The sequence below is a fragment of the Pleuronectes platessa genome, chromosome 22 (genome assembly GCF_947347685.1).
Source record: "Pleuronectes platessa chromosome 22, fPlePla1.1, whole genome shotgun sequence".
Taxonomy (NCBI): Eukaryota; Metazoa; Chordata; class Actinopteri; order Pleuronectiformes; family Pleuronectidae; genus Pleuronectes; species Pleuronectes platessa.
The window spans coordinates 15841487-15860288 of NC_070647.1; the positions used below are offsets into that span (position 1 = coordinate 15841487).

At 46.3% G+C, this 18802-nt stretch overlaps 2 protein-coding genes across 2 annotated transcripts in view; both read right to left on the minus strand.

Moving 5' to 3' along the window:
• Nucleotides 1-18802, minus strand: part of magi2a (membrane associated guanylate kinase, WW and PDZ domain containing 2a) — a 169971-nt gene that overhangs the window by 116911 nt on the left and 34258 nt on the right. The window lies entirely within an intron of this gene.
• The window catches only part of gnai1 (guanine nucleotide binding protein (G protein), alpha inhibiting activity polypeptide 1), a 204665-nt gene that overhangs the window by 111213 nt on the left and 74650 nt on the right, over nt 1-18802 (minus strand). The gene's annotated exons all lie outside the window — the stretch shown is intronic.

The window sequence follows — 18802 nt, forward strand, 5'->3', positions numbered from 1 at the left end:
ATCAATCACTCTGACATGTCCGACTGTACATTTTCATTTGAGCAGAGGTAAAGAAATAAAAAGGGGGGGGAAACAGGAATCATTATCCAGGAAGCATCGCTTGCCTCTTGAGTGTTTTTCTGTGCAATTTCCAGAAAACTCCAGTAGCGAGCACAGGAAGCTCCAGACGCTGCAGCGACAAATGACCCAGAAATCCATGCACACCACGGTAAACAATTTGAATTAGCTAAATCCCTTCAAACAAACAGAGCCAACACTAATGAACACACTCTGCCCCCTCTCTCAGATCCAGCATCTGTCAAGTGCAGCCGCAGATTGGTGGAGGTGTTAAGTGGAGCCGTGGCCAAACATGTGTGGAGAGATGTCTACACATAAATCACCCGGCGAACTCCCCCCCCCCCCCCCGGGGGCTGTTTTTCCTTCCATTCTCCTCTCCCTCACCCTCACCTGAGTCACCCACATCCCCCTTTCCCCTCCCACTTGTGTGAATTGACTCCCCCCACCCCCCTTTTTTAAAACCAGTACATCTCGCTGGCTCAGCAGGAAAGAAGAGATGGAGAAGCGACAGAGAAATGGAGGTATGGGGGATAAGAGAGATGGAAAGGCAAGGGCAAATCCCATGGGGGAGTGGAAAGGGGACAACGAGCTAAAATAAGCATCTGCTCCCCCCCCCTTCACCCCACAAACACTCCATCTTTTTACTCTGCTATACCAACATAATCACATTTCAAATGGGGGCAGGAAAGGACGGATGAGAGGAGGAGGTGGAAGGGGGGGGGGGGCTCGGGCTGACGTTACTTATGGGATTCCTCATGATGCCGCTTTAACCAACACACTTCAAGAGAGGAAGTGGAGAGACGCAGGGACGAGGGGACGAGGGGACGAGGGGGGGTGCACAGGCTGAGCAGACACTCGTCTAACCTTCAACATCCTCTTTTACAGCAGCAACTTGGCACGGCGCCACAAAGCATTTAGCTGTGGCCCCTTCCTCTTTCTCCCCCCCCCCCCCCCCCCCCCGTCATCCCGAAGGCAATGACATCCAACGTTCAGGAGAGCAGCGCACACATCAGTAACACACATGAAGACACACACATGAAGACACGGATGCACCCAGACAGACAGGAGGTGGGTGACATTGACGAGCGACGGCCGATAACCCAGTTTGGAAGTTTACAGTCATATCTGGGGTTGAGATATTTTATTCATTCATCACGTTGTGCCTTCTCAGTCGAGACCCTGTCACACACACACACACACACACACACACACACACACACACCGACATGCCACTAATCCGTCAGAGCTGAACTAATTCATTGAGGGCTGCATTATAATCATGCAAAAACCTGAATCACTGGCTCCGTCTGCGTCTCTGTCAGAAGACGTGGAGCGGCACGACCAGCCGTCTGCATTTGCATGAGAAAAAGAAGCCAAGCCAATGCATACTGAAAAGGTGAGCGGACTCACAATGGCACACAAACACACACACACACAGTGACACACTAAATGGCACCTCTTGCGCGGACAGCGGTTGTGCAGCCGGTGCCAGAGTCTCCCTTCTCCACAGGTTTTGTGATGCAAATATTCTCCCAGCTGGAGGAAAAATCTCTGCTCCGGATTGTTCCCACTGGGATCCCCCCAGTACAGTCCTGCTCCCAACTCTGTCAGCCCAGAATCTAGCCCCTCAGCCAGGGCAGCCTGGGAGCCGAATCCCCTCTTCTCTGCACTCCACCATGGAGAGATGAATCAGGAGAGCGCGGCAGGATGAGTGGCACCGAGGCAAAGAGAGAGTGTGTGTGTGTGTGTGTGAGAGAGAGAGGGAGAGGGAGAGAGAGGGAGATGGAGAGAGCGGGAACGGGAAGGGGAAGATGTGTGTGATGCTGCAAGTGAGAGAGAGAGAGAGAGCGTTGAAGAGCAGCTCAGCCGGTGGGGACCGATCGCACTGAGATCCCTTTTCCTCCCGGAGCCACTCCAGATTCTCAGGTCCTACAACGCCCCCCATCTGCAGCAGGGGGCACTGCATCTGACTCACATGATGCCACAGCCCCCTGTACACATGGCCTGGTTCTGACCTTCTTCCACCATCAACGACCACACGATGAAACTGAACGCTGGAGAAAGACAGCTTCTCTCTCTCGTCCCACTAATTAGTCTGTAGTTTAATTCTCCCAATTATCTCCATATCTTTTCTATATTTATTAATGTCCTTTGGAAAACCCACAATAACAGCCTGACTTGAATGGCTGCTACATCTTAACGTAATTCAACTGCTTCAAGGTTTAATGATCTCAGCCCCACTCCTCAACAGGGACCAATATTTGGCAGTGAGTCCAGAAATAGATTTTGTGTGCATATGCAAAGAAGGTCAAACTCTAGCTACAGCTCCACCGGACTGGTGATGGTGTACAAGGGAGGAGGTGCTCACTTTCTGTCTGTGTTTCTCTGGAGGTGGTTTCTCATCAGCTCCTCCGGCGCCGACAGAGCTGCCATCACGACAGGAGTGACACGTGACGCCGCCGCCGCCGCCGCCGCCGCCGGGGAAAGGTGAATGACAGAGGCGGCGCGGAGAAGGAGAGGATAGAGACGGAGGAGAAGAGGGGAGAGCTTTGGATTGACAGCATGACAGATGACAGGAGAATCCACTCAGCGGTGCCTGAGCCAATCAGCCGAACACGACAACCGTCACGGTGGCACCAGCGCTTATTCAAACTATTCACTTAATAATTCTACTTCGACCTTGAGGAGAGGTGACGTTGATGTGACTGTTAACACACAAGACGTGAGAAAGAATCACGACACACGAGATGAAAGCAGGCGAGGTAACAGTTTCCTCAGCAGATGGGTTAATGGAAATTGTTTTTTGCCTCTGCCACGGAAGAGAATCCACCATTTAAGCTCAGCAGGTGCCACGTAACTCCCCTGAGACACAGGTAGAGAGAGAGAGAGAGGGGGAGAGAGAGAGAGAGAGAGGGGGAACAGCCTGTGGAGAGTTAAAAAAAACAAGAGAGCAGCTGGTTCTCCGGAGAAAGAGGAGCTACAGCGGCTAACTGCCTCAAACCCTGGCACCAACGGGAGGAGCTGCACAGAGGAGGGAAGACGACCACTGAAACACATCGAGTTCTCAACCTGTGGTCTGGGATCTGCAAATTCAATTCCTTACACATATTTAAACCATGTTTTCATTTCTAATTAACTGTTCATGGTTTACCTTATCTCACCATGGCATAGCACAGGATCGTACACCATAGCAAACCATATATCCATAGTTTAGCTATCTCCATACCATGGTATACCATAGCACAGCATTTTCCACCATACCATAACCTAGCATATGTCCATACCATAGTATATCATAGCATAGCATTCCAATACCATAGCATAGCATAGAACACTATACCATACTATACCACAATACCATAGTATACAATAAGATAGCATAGCATAGCGCATCATACCCGTCCCACCATTATTTCCTATAGTTTTTAGCCTGAGTGAAGGTTGTGGTTTTAAACTCTTTGATATTGATGGAGAACAACAAACACTTGATAATCAGCAACTACACCACACTGTGCCTTTCACAATAGAAAAGCATTGTATCTATGTTTTGGACTTTTGTTAAGTTGCTGTTGATGAAAATCGTAATAATAGAAATAGAAAATTTATATTTCTGTATATTTGTAACTGAACTTAAAGCAGAGAATAATTATGTTTCTGCAGCTACAGAGTTCGTACAGTAATCAACTATTTTGACACGGTTCAGCGACAGGTACCAAGCGCCCCTGGTCGTCATACATGCGGAACACATGCACATGTAACACACTCGACGTATGAAACCAAAACCTCAGCAGCCTCATGACAGCCAAGTCCTCAAAGTCTCCTGCTGGAGCCTGAAAACCTTCCACTCCATCAAGAGGAATCCAGCATGGAGGATGTGCTGACAGTCAGTCAGAGCTGGGAGCGCCGTCATCAGAGCCGCGCCGACAATATTTATCACGCCGTGCTCCGAGGGCGCCCGGCGGCGGGCACATATGTAGCATCATCGCACTGTGTGTGTGTGTGTGTGTGTGTGTGTGTGTGTGTGTGTGCATTAAAGGCGGAGGGAGCGCCAGCAGACAGCTGTTTGGATAATCAGACTAATTAAAAGTTCAGGATGAGCTTCAAACCTTCGCCAGCTCGTTGCAGACACACACTGCGCGCTGTTGATTAGTCTTCAATGAACATACATGATGCCAAGTCTGTGGTGAAATGTGCTGGAAACCATAAACACCAACTGGCTTCAGATGGAGTCTCACGAACACACACACACAGACACACACCAAGAAACACTAATATTTTGCTCCTGCAACATGAGTCAGTTTAAGTGGCGACAGCATGTGTTCACTTTTCCTCTGCTCATCGTCACAGCATCATTTTGTCTCAACACTGGGGTTCATTCAAGAACAATAACAAACAAAATTGGGATTATGTTCGGGATCTAAAGCTAGAGCGAAGGATTTTCTGTTTGCTTTTGCTCAAGTTAGAGTTTTACATTAATTACTTATTAGATTATTTGTATTAATTCATTAAAATTGATAGCATCATCCATCAATTCCATTTAGCTCCAACCATTGTTTTCCATGTATTTCAGAGAATCCAATAACTTTCTTAAGTTCACTATGAAGGAGTAAAAAAGCATCTGTTCACGTGCATGGAAAAACATAACTTGCCTTATAAGGTGTGAAGTAAAGCTTTCAAACACATTTTGTTCATGTTTGCTGATGTGAAAACTTAAGTTTGACAGCCTACGCATAAAAAAGGGGAACAATAATTACATTTTCATAGTGAAACAGACTAATCTGATTTGTGTACAGCCCTAAAAGACATCCCACTCATTTCCTGAAATCAAAGGACACCATCCTGAGATGCACACACCCACAGTGTCTCCAGCTCTCCAGAACCCACAGGTGATTACACACCTTCCCCTCTGCAGCTTCATGCTGACCATCCCCGGCTCCCCACTCGGCGCACCTGCTGCCTGTTCATGTGTGAGCATGTGTATGATGGTGTTTCTGATGTGCAGAGTTTGTCTTCTGGCAGGTGGGTGGCCGGTCCATTCTAGCCGGGGATTGGGACTCTGATAGTGCTGCTGGAGAAGGAAATGAAATATCAACTTCATGTGCCACGGTGCCGTCCAGATTTTGGCCAAGCAGTGGATTGATGGGGAACAGCCTGCGAGAGCTCCTATCACCGAACCTGCCGCGTAATCAGGATCTGTGTATACCTGTTTAAATGCTTTTTGGAAGAAGAGTTTTGAGGGTATTTTTATCGACTAGCCTTTTAGTATCCACAGGAAATCATGTCTTCCATAACGTGCCTGCACCCTGACATCCTTTTCATTTTGTGCTGGAAAGATGCTGCTGGACCAGAAAGTTGGCCGAACTTCATTTGAACCTGTTCTTACTTGAAAGCAGGTGCTCTACCTCCGCTGAGAAAACTGCTTTGCATGAATTTGCACTACTGGGAAAGCAACGGCTGCGAGTTCCATGCAGTCACGGAACTGGGCTAACTGATGATTCACCCACTGTACCGTTTACTGTATGAGTAAATACACGGTGCACGAGTCTGGGTGTAGTAGACGATGTTGATGTATGTGTGTCTGAAGGCGCCGTGTTGTGTAAAGCACTTTGTGTGGTTGTTAACACTGGAAAATTGCTCTCTCACAACATTATTTCCTTCAAATCATTGACTCAAGTGATTCAGACTTTATGGGTCCCTCCTGGAGAGATGGTCTGCAGAGCTTCAAATCTGTTTTAGATTATCATCCGAATGGAAAGACTGGAAATTATAGTAATAGAAGAAAGAAAATATCTATCAGCTCAGCACACGCAGCGTGACGTGTGCCAAAGGTTGGGTCAGGATTCCTGTAAGAGCCGGAGACCAACGTCAAATGGTGGCTTGACCCGTCATTACCTTCCTCAGAAGATATCAAGCTGTGTTATTATACACTAGCCGAACAGTCAGGTAGGTAGAAACCCTCTATCCAAGCAGCTCAGCCACACTCGAGCACTTAAATCTCAGAGTCCAAGCATAGAGCTAAATCTGGCTGCCCTCACTAGCTTGACTGGCAGTTTTACCTAAAAGCCACTGGCTGTTGCTGAGAACTCCAGCACTCGGTTAAGTCTCCTATTATCACCCCTGAGAAAGGCTCCTTTCACCATCCTGAAGAGAAGCTGTGTCTGAACAGAGAGGGGAGCACACAGGGCAAGATTCTGGAAACGTGGAGGCAAACCAGAGGTCGCACTTGAACATGAATCCTGCCGGCCCCTCGTACCTCACACTTGACTCCGGCTTATTTTATACAGTTTATCAAATCACCGGCCGACCCTGCTTTGGCAGAGAGACTCTCTCTGCTCATCTGGCTGCTTGTTCTTCCATCTGAATCTCCTCAACAAGCACCGATTACCTTCCTCTCTGATGCCGACTTATCCAATGAGGATTAGCCTTTGCCCATTCCACCTGAACAACATAATTTGAATGTATAAGTGCTGCATGAGCCTCGGAAGCTGCCGTGCTTCTTTCACCAACTCAAACCTAACTTAAGAACATATTGGAAAACAAATTTAAAATTTTCTAAGGCCTCAATTTATGTAGTCAGTTGGCATTGGTAATTCTGCTGCAGAATCATAAATGTTTCATATCTCAAGACTCTGCACAAACTCATCTAAAAGTTCAATAAACTATAAAACTCATAAAACTTTGCAACACTAACACACGAATCATACTCATTCAAAAATATTTCTTAATGTAAAAACATGAATAAAACATTTCTCGACACTCAATTTATTATTTGAACTATGTGCATTTTGGGGTTTTTGAGGCACAAAGAGGTTTTATCAACACGTTTTGTATCGAGCATCACAAACCACACTGACGTCATCACAAAGAGATGAGGTGGACCTCAGAGGTCGTGGCTTCCTGCTGCTAAAATAATGAAAAGTCAAACTATTCTATTTGTTATATAAGATCGATTTGAACGGGATCATACAAACAATAATCCCCCGCGGGCAGTGAGCAGCGGGTCTATTTTCAGGGGGTTACATGGCCATGCAGGGATAGAAAGACACCAAGGACACAAAGTCCTTATATCACTTCTTTCTGGTTCACTGGGAGTTGTCTTTGGAGGATCCATGTGCCGCCGGTGCCCTTGTGGCAAAGTGGCCGAGCAGACACTACAAATAAGGTGTCCACTCAGCCTCCGCTCACTTTCTGAGGACAAGCTTTTCATCGTGTCAAGTCCAAATCTATTCATGTGATCTCAGTTCCTTGGAGGTTTTATGGTCAAGAACTTGTCCGACTCTTTCCACTACGGTTTTCAAATTAGCTGAAGAACACATGAACACGGTAGTTCCCAGAAGTGTTGCATATTTGTTTGTTTTCAGGAAGCCATCATCCAAACCAGCAACTGGAAATTATAACACTTGAATACAAACAGGGCAATTAACACATTAAGCTACTAATTCACGATTAGGATGTTTACAGCTCCTTTTTAATGTTCCTTGGAAACGTGAATCCTCCCCGGTGCTTAATCATTAGCAAACCGTTGTCTCCCCGTTCTGCTCTCCATCACTTAAAGCTGCCTCAGGCCACCTGCCCAAGCTTTTAACCAGCTTCCCCTCTGCAGCAGCCTAAACATCGCTGCTGTGTGGCCAACCAATAAAGCATCAAATGGAATTAAACTTCAGAGCTGTTTGAACAGGGCCTTGTGAAGTCTTATCCCTCTCCTTCCTCTCAGTCATCGCTGCTTATCGCTTTGTCGAGTCATTCTTGTGCCACCCTCCTTTCAGGCTATTTCCCCTCCCTTCCCCCCTTTCTCCTTGTTTCTATATTTGTAGAGGAAACATAATAATCCTGAAATGGGGCTGTTTATTTATTCATTTGAGGCGTCGTCGGCTGCAAAAGGGCAACTGGAAAGGGCTTTGTTTGCCTGATAAAGCCGCTGGAAATGAGTTTAAAATGACTGATGACACAGAAAGTCTGGCCGCTGCACACCGTGCATTGCGGCTCGTCCTGGCACCGAGGGGCGGGGGGGCGAACGCTGGGATGCAGATGTGAGAATAAAAGTCAAAGCATAAATCTGCAGTGAAGTAAATTCAAAGAGGTGAAGTAGAAGCCGTTCAAATCTTTTGAAATCATGCTCAACTTTTGTGAACTTATTCCATCTCGACAATAAAGCTCTTGTATCCCATCGTCTTTCCAGGTTGGTGTCATCTACATGTATGACACCTCTTTTGTATTAACACGTCCACTCGCTCGCTGTTACATTTTCAAGATGTTTTCTCACACGGTTTAAGTCTGGCACCGAAAGTTCAAGAGCATGTCCGAGCAACCCAGAAGGACATTTGCGTTCTAGCATACAACCCCCTCTTGAAACATTTCTGGAAAACGTCCACACCTCAGTGCCCGTCTGAAAGCCCCATCAAAGTAAATAAAGACTAAGTGAATTCAACATAAAGATGCATACTCCCATGAACGTGCCCTTCCAATGACGACTCAACAGCGAGGCGGGGGGGACTGAAAACCAAGCGAGCTCATCGAAGCTGCTCACAAACGTTGGCTTCGAGATCCAGGAGCGTGTGAAATAGCCTCACCTTGGTCGGCTGGTGGTGGAGGAGAAGGGGGAGGGGGGATGCACCCAGACTAACTCTGGCAGTCAGTCAGTCAGTCAGGAAGAAAACTCCCCTCGCTTGACATGACGAGGATCCATCTCCTGTCAAACTGTCGCCTCAATAAAACGGATAATTCGGCCGCGACAGTTTTCACATATGGAAGACAAAGTCGAGTCTCCCCCCCCCACTGAGAGATGGATGCTTTCAGGCCGAAGCAGCAAAAAGACCGAGCTCGGCGCTTTACAATGTGGTTGCCTTGACAACAGCATTACTTCTGTCATAGTTAAGACTCTGCTCCGAAGAACCAGAGCAGGTCCATCTCACTCAGTGATGTAATTATATTCTATGTGCTCCTGGTTTTTTTTTCTTCCATTATCTGGTTATGAAAACCCCAGACAGAGAAATATTTCAAGATTGATAATAACACAAGTCTTAACACTAACCCCCCCCCCAAGTCACAGGCAGTAACTCATTATATTCATAACAATAAGAGCATCTGAGAGAACATTTGGATCCCTATGCTGAACATCTGGAGTCGTAGGTGTGATCAGGGCTAAGAGGAGGAGACATAATAAAAACTGACAAAAGAGGAGACGCCAGGATCGGCCGGAGGTTTTCTCCTCCTGTGAGGGAAAGAGAGAGATGGATGGAGAGAGGGCCACAAGAATACATTTGAGTCTGGCTTTTGTTTTAAAGGCAGGACCCACATCCAGAAAGCAAAGATAACCCACGATGAAATTATGTATTGCGACTTCTGTTATTTTTGAATCCCTAGAGATACATTTCAATTTCAAGAGTTCTAGTCCATCTTTCTCTATAGTTTATAGTCGACTCAGGTGGAAAGGACGAAAGAATATTGTGATTATCTTGAATTTTTGAAAATTACTTTGGTGAGTTCAGGGTTATCCTCATTGCCAAAACAACCCGAGTTGTAATTGACTGGAATTACCTCAAAACTGATGTAAGTTTAAAGTAATTAAAATCATGGCTCTGGGACTTCCAAAAAGTTGCACTCCCTTCAAAATTGATATGGAAAGAATAAATCGTTTCTGCCCTTGAGACAAAAACATGATTGTCATCACTTTCAACAGTAGCCGACTTTCATTTCTCCAGAAGAAGTGAAAACACATGGCCTTGTTTACGGTGTGGTGCACATCGGTGTCTCAGTGAAGCTTCACCGGTGACGTGAGGAGTGTGTGGTTGAGCGAGGACTGACTCAGGGCAACTCTAACACAGCTGTATGGAGTTTATTGATATTAATAGGTCGCAAGCTAATAGCAAAAAAAAAACGTAATGGGCACCACAGGGTTTACTCTGACGCATTGTTACTGATACAGCACAGTTTTCATTACACCTTGCTGGAGCCGGTTTAATTGAACTGACCCAATCAGAGCCCCGGAGCTCTCTGGTCTGCTGAACTCGGCAAACGTCGGTAATAGAAGCTGATGGAAGAAAGATTAAAAAAACGCTGCTGCTGAATCACGCTTTGCATATCCCAACACTTTCCCCGCGATGTTTATTTGTGCTGTCGGAGATGAATTATGGGAAACGATAAAGCGGCTCATGTAGCTTTCTGTGAGCAAACACAACGGAGATGATGTTCTGTTCTATGTAAATGTTTCCTTAGCAAGTGTAATGGGGTAAAGTGGCGTATGTGCAAAGTGAGCCGCTGAATATTCCTTTTCAATTATGTTTTAATGAACTGCGACAATGTGAGACTCAGGGGGGAAAGGGTAATGAAATATTGGTCTGAAATTTAATGTCAGAGAGATGCTGGCTTCCTGGTATCACCCACAGAAAGAACCACAAACACACAAGTCTTTCTCTACTCACACACGGACACAGTACCCCTGAATCTAACCCTAGCTAAAGATGTTTATAGTTCACAAGAACGGGAAAATTGCCCGAACCTTCAGGCGAGGAGCAGATTCTGGGGAGAGCAGCAGGAGGCAGAACATGACGTATGGATTCTGAAGGGGAAAGCATGTGTACTTGTTTACTCTCTCGAATCTTATCTTTCTTTCCAAGTTGACAGCTTCTTTCTTTTGTATGGTCCCTCTTTTTCAAGAGTTCAGTGGAAGTCTGGAAGCAGATTTAGTAATGACACAATCTTACTCATTACCCGGCCACTGAGAATCATAACTAAAAGCCTCACTCCATCCTAAACCGAATTCTAACTCCAGCAGCTCGTCGGAAAACCTCAAACAACCTGTTTAAAAAAATTGACGACCACCAAAAATGTCCAAAATTTCCCAAAGCAATCCTCAATCTGTAAAGTCTTTAGTCAAAATGGTCGCCACAAAGATACAGGTACAAGTGCACGGACACAAACTCTGGTTTAAAGTGATTTACTAGAACTTTTCTTACTCGCACACACGATTACATCTGAGAAGTATGGAAACCCAGCACAGTGTGACCAACAGAGCGACTGGTGCTTCAACAACTGCCTCCACATCACAACCTGCGCTGTCAAAACAGCCGCCACACACAGCCAATCACGGCGCATTTCAAAGGCCTCTTCGCCCAATTGCATTTGGCAGCTCCACTCCAGATCACAGCTTACTGAGCAAAGTGGGGGGAAACTGTATCTGAGTCAACGTCCCCCAGCCGCACGCCTTTTATAGAGAAACCAATGCGTTGAGAGAAAACTGGGAAGCACCAGAGAGTTTCACAGACAAGCATACAAACATAAACAGCACACACACACACACACACGCACACAAACAACCAACGCACAAGCCTGCAGCCTCTGGATGAGAACGTCTTCAGTGCAGCGCCGACTGGAAGCTGCAGTGAGTGTAGATCATCTGAGGTAATCAAACTCCAAGAGGAACCCTTGTCAGGTCAGATCTCAACAGGATTTCAACATGAATCTGTCTACAGCTCTCCACGGTTGTACAGGGACCACTCAACAAGCATCATGTTGGAGTGCACGGAGGAAGTTTTGGGAGGGAGACGCGTTCTGAAGCCCCGGACGCCTGCAGTGAATTATTAAGCATCTGGTGTCTGAAACATCGTCTCAACTAAAAAGGTCATGATGCAAATCAAATGTTCTGCATTTACAAAGCAGCGCATTCTCCATTTTGGTCTCAACCATAGTTTGGATACAAAGACGATATGACAGCTCCTCAGAAGTGACGCCAGATCATTTGTATCGCCCTCTGGTGGCTGGCTGCAGTATAGCAATGTTAGTGGATGGGACATGGACCAAAATTGAAAGAGTCATGAATAATAGTTTCTCAAAATTGGTGTCTGTCATTTTAAGGTAGTTTATATCACACAGAGATGGTTTTAATTAGTTATTCGATTATTGACAGCTGAGACACAAAATGGCTCCAACCATATCCGGAATATTTTGGCTTCACTTTAGTACAACGGGAGAAAGTGGAGACGTGTCAGCCATCTTTATTTACAGTCTACATTCTCAACTTGAGATTTTGGTGAACATATTTTAAAATTTTAAGTGATATAGCAGCCTGAAGAAAAAAAAGCTGCAATGATTATATAGATGTTTATTAATAAATGGAAAATATATAAATTAGTGTATTGACATAAGTACCACAGTTCCCCTCCAGTCATCTTTCAGCCTCTTGTTTTGTTTTCACACCACACAAGTGTCACTGCTTCGAGACACAGCTGTAAAACCCCCGCCCGGCACCGAACAGGGATAAAGTTTGCAGCCACTCGTTGAACTCGGAGTATCACTTAGCAGCTGAAGAGCCAGGCGTTTCTCTCAGGAGTCGGCTGAGGTCGGACCAAAGCTCCAACGGTAATGAATATTGCACTTACATTTGTGAGGTGGCCAGAAGCACGACTCCAAACGAATGCTAATGTGGCCTCGTGTCTGCCAAGTGTGTAAAAAGCTTTTGGTAACACGCTCGCTAAGACAAATTTATGACATGATAATATATCAATATTGTACTTAAATCTGGTACAACTGCTCCCGAAGTATTTATACGATTTATAGGTGCTTTCATTTGAATTGAATTAATTGTTAGAAGCTATGGACTAATATTTGTTTTCATAATTTCTTGTAGCATTGTAAATCTTAAAAGTTGATTTAACTTTACCAACAGTCTAAAAGTTAAAAGATATTTGATTTAATATCAAAGACAATGAGGGAAACCAGCAAACTTCCATTTGAAAACCCAGAATCACTATATTGGTATTTTTGCTTTAAAGATGAAAGCTGTAGTTTATTTACAGTAAATCACAAAGTACTTAATGTCTGAAAATAATAAGTCAAAATGCTGTACACTAAATGCATCTAAAGCGCAATTTCTTTTATCAAATAAAACCCTAACCCTTGATTCAATCCTTTTGTATTCCTGTTAACTCGATGACATCTGAGGAGGAGTTCCCTCGGAGTCTGATCAGACTCAGTGAAAACTGTTCACTTGCCTCCGCACGCTCCCCCTGTGAGCACAGCTCCGACCGGCCCATTCAGGTCAGCCTTCTCAGCAGCTCAGCCACAACAGTGCAACCGGTCAACCGTCCCAAATTCTCCCCTGTCACCCCCCCACTGGAAACATCCCCATCACGGGCTGCCCCTGGCTGTCTGCACTGGGCTCAGAGCCCCGGCCCTGGCTCACATGAAAGGCTGCAGCTCATAACTCGCTGCCAGAGTCCAGCAGCAGACTCGCTGAATCCCAGAATCTTCTCTCTCGGGGTATTTACAGAGTACTTCAACTTTTCCCCTAACAAACAATCACGTCCTCTTTTGTTTTCTCAAAGAAAGAAAATATGGCATTTAATTTGATTCAATTTTCCCACAAAAGTCAGATTTGCTGAATGTGAAATGTCATTTGAGGATCCGGGTGATAAACAGATCTGACCACACACTTTAGAAAGCTTTTAAACTCTGAGGGCAAACGATTACCCGTAAGACTCTCAAATAGAGCAAGAGTGACTAAAGAAAATCAACATTTAAGCCGACCTCGGGTTTGCACGGTCTGTTTTCCCAATAATGAGAGCGCAGGGCAGCTCATTGATTTCTTCGCTGTGAGTGAGAAGAGGTTAATTACGATCCCGACAGCGGTCAGCAACAGGCCTTCCCGTCCTGAGGTCAAGACAAAGCACTGAACCCAACTTGCTCTGCGAGTTAAGCAACAGAAGGCGAAAGAGAAGAAGTTCAGCCCCTCTGAAGGTTTATCACGGGACATTGATCTCAGTTTGAAACGCTACAGCAGAAAAGCCGATGAAAAGAGAAACACTGTGTTTTGCCACCATTGATCTATTCTGGCCATTTGCTGTGAAGGGCTCCCTGAAGAGCTTGATATCTGTTCTGGAGAGAACGGCGCTCTCGACTCAGACTCGAGGAGCAGAGTCGATGGGGGGGCCTCCTCGTTGAGCGGCTTTCAAGACCCCGAGTTTGATTTGGAGCGCCGGATGTTTTCCCGTGTTCTCGATCTCATTCGATGCTCGGGTGATATTATCAAGTGGATCTCAGAGGAAGAACTCACAAACAAGAGAGGCCTGGTGGAGGCTGAAGAAATGCTGTGGTACTACAGCAAATCATGGAGAAGTTAGTAAAACAAAAAAAGCATTAATTATGTGGTCAATAATCTGCTTATTCTTTCTTAAAGTTTCCAAAAAATACGTTGTTCTCTGATATAACTTAACTGTAGAAGTTTGGACATGAACTAATATTTCAGACAATAAATCACAATCTTAAATACGGCAATAAAAAGGAACTATAGCAACAAATCTAGAGGCTGGCAACGATACAAGAGGATTTTACTGGTCGTTAGCGGCCACTGCCTGAGACTGCTGTTGGCATGCCGCTCAGAATTTAAGCAACTCCCTGCGTCTCAATTTTGCTTTTTTTCTCACTTGAAACAGTTTTCATTGAACTCAGCGTGAGCAAAGCCAACAATTAAAAAAGGTCCTCAAATCGCGTTTCATCAATAAAACAGAGAGTGCAGCAGTGCCTTTGTAAGTTGGGGCTTAAAGGTTTGCCTGTGCATTCATCTTCATAAGTCTCCAACATCTGAGGATTTGCTGCTTGTGTCTTTTTCGCATCATTGGAAATTGAAAATCAGTTTGAATATCGACTGTCGGTCAAACACATCAAACCATTTAAAGATTGTCCTCTCAGGTAATCTTGAAAACCGTGGGGGGCCACCATGTTCTTCTCTACACGTGTGTGTAATGAGAAAACACACTTGCATGTTTCAGGCTCAGCTTGTTTCTGTTCTTTTCGAGGAACCAGGCGGGGGGGAAAGGCTGTCAGGTCCCATCACTGTTGCTCGCTGGTTCGTACAGTTCGAGTAGCTGAAGGCGGCGGAGGACTCAAACTTCCACGGACGGCTCCATTGACTGGTTCACCGACATCTTCCCTCAGCACAAACCATGTTATCCCCCCCCCCCCCCGTGCAGTCTCGGGCGGGGACACCAATGCCTGCACACGAGACCCCATGCTGGCTTTGGACGTGGTCCCAGCCCGACTCGTCCCGGGGCCGGGTGGCCTACACAGAGCTTGACATGCGATTGAGTCTCCAGCTTAGAGCCCTCCACAGACGTGACTTCTTCCACCATCAGTGTCAACCCCCCCCCCCCCCCCCCTGTGCTATTACTTCCAGTGTCTGGGCCTGTGAGCTGCCAGGACTTGATCTCTGACCCCGGAGAATCCGTCTCGTTTTACAGAAATCGCTTCAGACGGGCCGCTGCGTTAATTCCAACTGCAGATAAAGTGAAACCTTAAGCTGCCAGAAAGAAACTTGAGAGATCAAAAAAACGGAAACATTGAAATCTCTCCCGATTCGTACTAAACCCCAGCTCTCCCCCCCGCAGCCCTCACCTCGCCTCACCCCCACGCCTCCCGGTCATAACGAGAGTAGAGTCGTGTTGGCAGAGAACTCTGGAGAGGGAGCGGTTCATCAGCAAATGGCTCCCGAAAACCCAATCTCATTTATATGCAGATGAAATAAATATTGATGTGCCGCCATGCTCTCGTTGTGTTTTGCCTAATTGATGCCAGCGTTCTTGTATCACTCGTGCAAGGTACGACTATTGGCAAGAGGCTCGCTCGGCGATATGACTTGTCGCAGACAAAGCCGAGCTGAAGCGAGGGCTTTAAGTGAGCAGACAGGCGGCACTACACACTCCCCCAGAAACAAAGCAAACAAATGAAGTGGAGTGAAATGCAGACGAGAGAGGGAGAGACTGCCTGATATGATTCACTGATGTGTGGGAGTGTGCAGAATACAGATATATTAAGAGATTTAAATATCCCCAAGCCCTGGCATCACGAAAGAATGGAGCAAATAGAGATTACACTTCTTTTTAGGTCTGTGACTGATGGGCTTTTAACTACCACGATTCTGTTGTTGGCTCCAGTCCCAAATGGGTAAATGGTAGGGACGGAAGGAGGGACTGGTGGACAGACAGGTGGATTAATGGAAGGCTTGACAGACAGGTGGAGGGATGGACAAATGGAAGGATGGGAGGATGCATAGATGGACACACAGGTGGAGGGATGGACGGGCGGATGGATAGGTGGAGGGATGGATGTATAGATGGGCAGACAGGTGGAGGGATGAGGGGCGGATGGATAGATGGAGGGATGGATAGGTGGAGGGATGGATGTATAGATGGGCACACAGGTGGAGGGATGGATAGACGCATGGGTTGATAGGTGGATGGACATACAGTTAGATGGATGTGAGGATGCACAGATGGACACACAGTTGGAGGGATGGAAGGGCGGATGGATAGGTGGAGGGATAGATGGAGGGATGGATGGGTGGATGGATGGAGGATAGATGGACAGACAGGCGGGGGATGGATGGATGGACAGACAGGTGGAGGGATGGACAGATAGATGCATGGGTTGATAGATGGATGGACATACAGTTGGAGGGATTGATCGGATGGATGGATGGATTGAGGGATAGATGGACAAACAGGCGGGGGATGGATGGATGGATGGAGGGCTAGATGGACAGACAGGCGGGGGATGGATGGATGGACAAACAGGCGGGGGATGGACAGATAGATGCATTGGTTGATAGATGGATGGACACACAGGTGGAGGGATGGACGGGCCGATGGATAGGTGGATGGATGGAGGGATAAATGGACAGACAGGCGGGGGATGGATGGATGGACTGATAAAATGGAGGAAAATCTCTCTAATCCCTAGAACATGTCGAGATCTGACTCCTCATCTCTGCAGATCGTTTTGATCACAGTCTTCCTCCATTTGAAAAACTCATTCAATCATCCACCGCCCCACGTCTGCTGGTACATGTGACTCGCTGACAGGCGTGTGATCAAATCCCTATCGATCGGCAGGTGACGGTCATTAGCTCGAAGACCTGGAGGAGCGCTCACAGGCACACACACACGACAATTAAGGCAAAAGCGTTAATCACTTTGAATCTGGCTGGCTGCTGTCTCCGTGCTAATGGAGTAAATACAAGTGGAGGGTGATAAATGGGCCGAACATGGCTGTATGTTCTCGTTTCAACTTGCATTAGGAGGATTTATATCACGCTTGAGTGCCATAGACAGGAGTTACAGGAGAAGAGAGCAAATGAGGAGAGAGAGAGAGAGTCTCTGTTGGGTTCGGTCGTCTGAGCCTGGACAGAACTGTCGGTGCCACAGTACAAACCTGTTTCAGGAGCAGAAATGTCTCCTGACGTGAAAACACTGTAAACAAAACTGTTCCAGTGAAAGTCACTGGTGTAATAAGGACGAGCCACGCAGGCTGAATGCCTGTCTGCTTTAATAAGCTGTTCGCCATCATACTTCAGCCTTTAACTATTCGTAAAAGCTGTTTTGATTGTTTTTAAAGATACAGTTTTTACATAAGTTAGTAGTAAGATTTCTTTCTCTCTTATTCAAGATATTTACAGGCATTCAAGCCTTTATTGATACGACAAAGAGCTGGGTGGAGAAATACACATCCAGCAGATAACTTACACAAATCCTTGGTGGTGCTAAATTGTGCTATAATTAGCAGTTGGATTCTTCAGCCCCGAGCGTGTTGTGTGGGCTCATAGGTGACCTATCTTGACCTTTGACCTCCATCTCTAATCGGTGAGTCTAAATGAACATTTGTGCCAAATTGTATAATTATCCCTCAAGGTGCTGGTGAGATATTGCATCATGGGAGTGGGGCAGACGGTCGGGCACAATGCCTCTGGTCACGGCTGTCAATGGTGCAGAAGAATGCAAAAATTGCATTTTCTGTGACTTAAGTTTGAGAAATGTATTATAATCTATTATGGAGCTGAGGGTCATAACACCACAGCCCATAATTTGCTTATTTGCAGCGATTCTTGTGTTTTGATTTAACCAATAATAATCCGCCTAAGTAAAAGAGCATGAAGTGAGTTGCACTAGGAGATCGGCGCCCTGAACATTTAATCGGATCACTCGTCGTGAGCGCGTCCATCACTTCTCATATCAATGGGCTCGTCCAGCAGAGAGTGTGCTGCGATGCTGTGAATCCAAAGTGCTCCAGTGCTGCGCTTCAGCAGTGAGCCGTGCAGAGGGAGAGGGCCCGAAGCCCCGGACCTATTTTCAGCTTCAGTGAGCAGAGGAGAGGAGCGAGCCAGGGCCAAGCCAGGGCAGACAGGATCAACCCCAGCCCTGTTTAACCCCTCACACTCCACTTCACTCACAAACACACACACACACACACACACACACACACACACACATATAATGGGTCATTTGAAACCAGCAGTCCTCAAACAGAAGTTGAAGCACATTATGGTGACGGAGGTGACGTGGCCTGAATAACCAACAGTTGTTTTCCTGTCCAGCGCCTCATGTACTGCACTGGAGCCCATGGAAGCTCGGTCAGGTGCATTGTGGGCACTTTGCTGTCTGGACAGGCAGTAGGTGATTTTGCTGGAGGACGAGAGGGGGACGCGATCCCCTTTAAACCCAAAAGTCAGTGCTGCAAACAAATTCCTGGGATCCGAACTTCCCCTTGTAAAGGTGCATGAACTGCCAATCACCAACAGAAGCCTGGTCTGAGGTGAGTAGTGCCGCATTTCACTGTTATTTTAAAGGTGCATTATCAAGATGTTAATGAAGCTAGATAGGTACATGCACAACATGCATATGCTGTGGTTGTGAGACAGGGACTTGCAGTAGAATATTTAAAAAACCAACAAATTCATGAGCTGATTGGTGGTAACAAG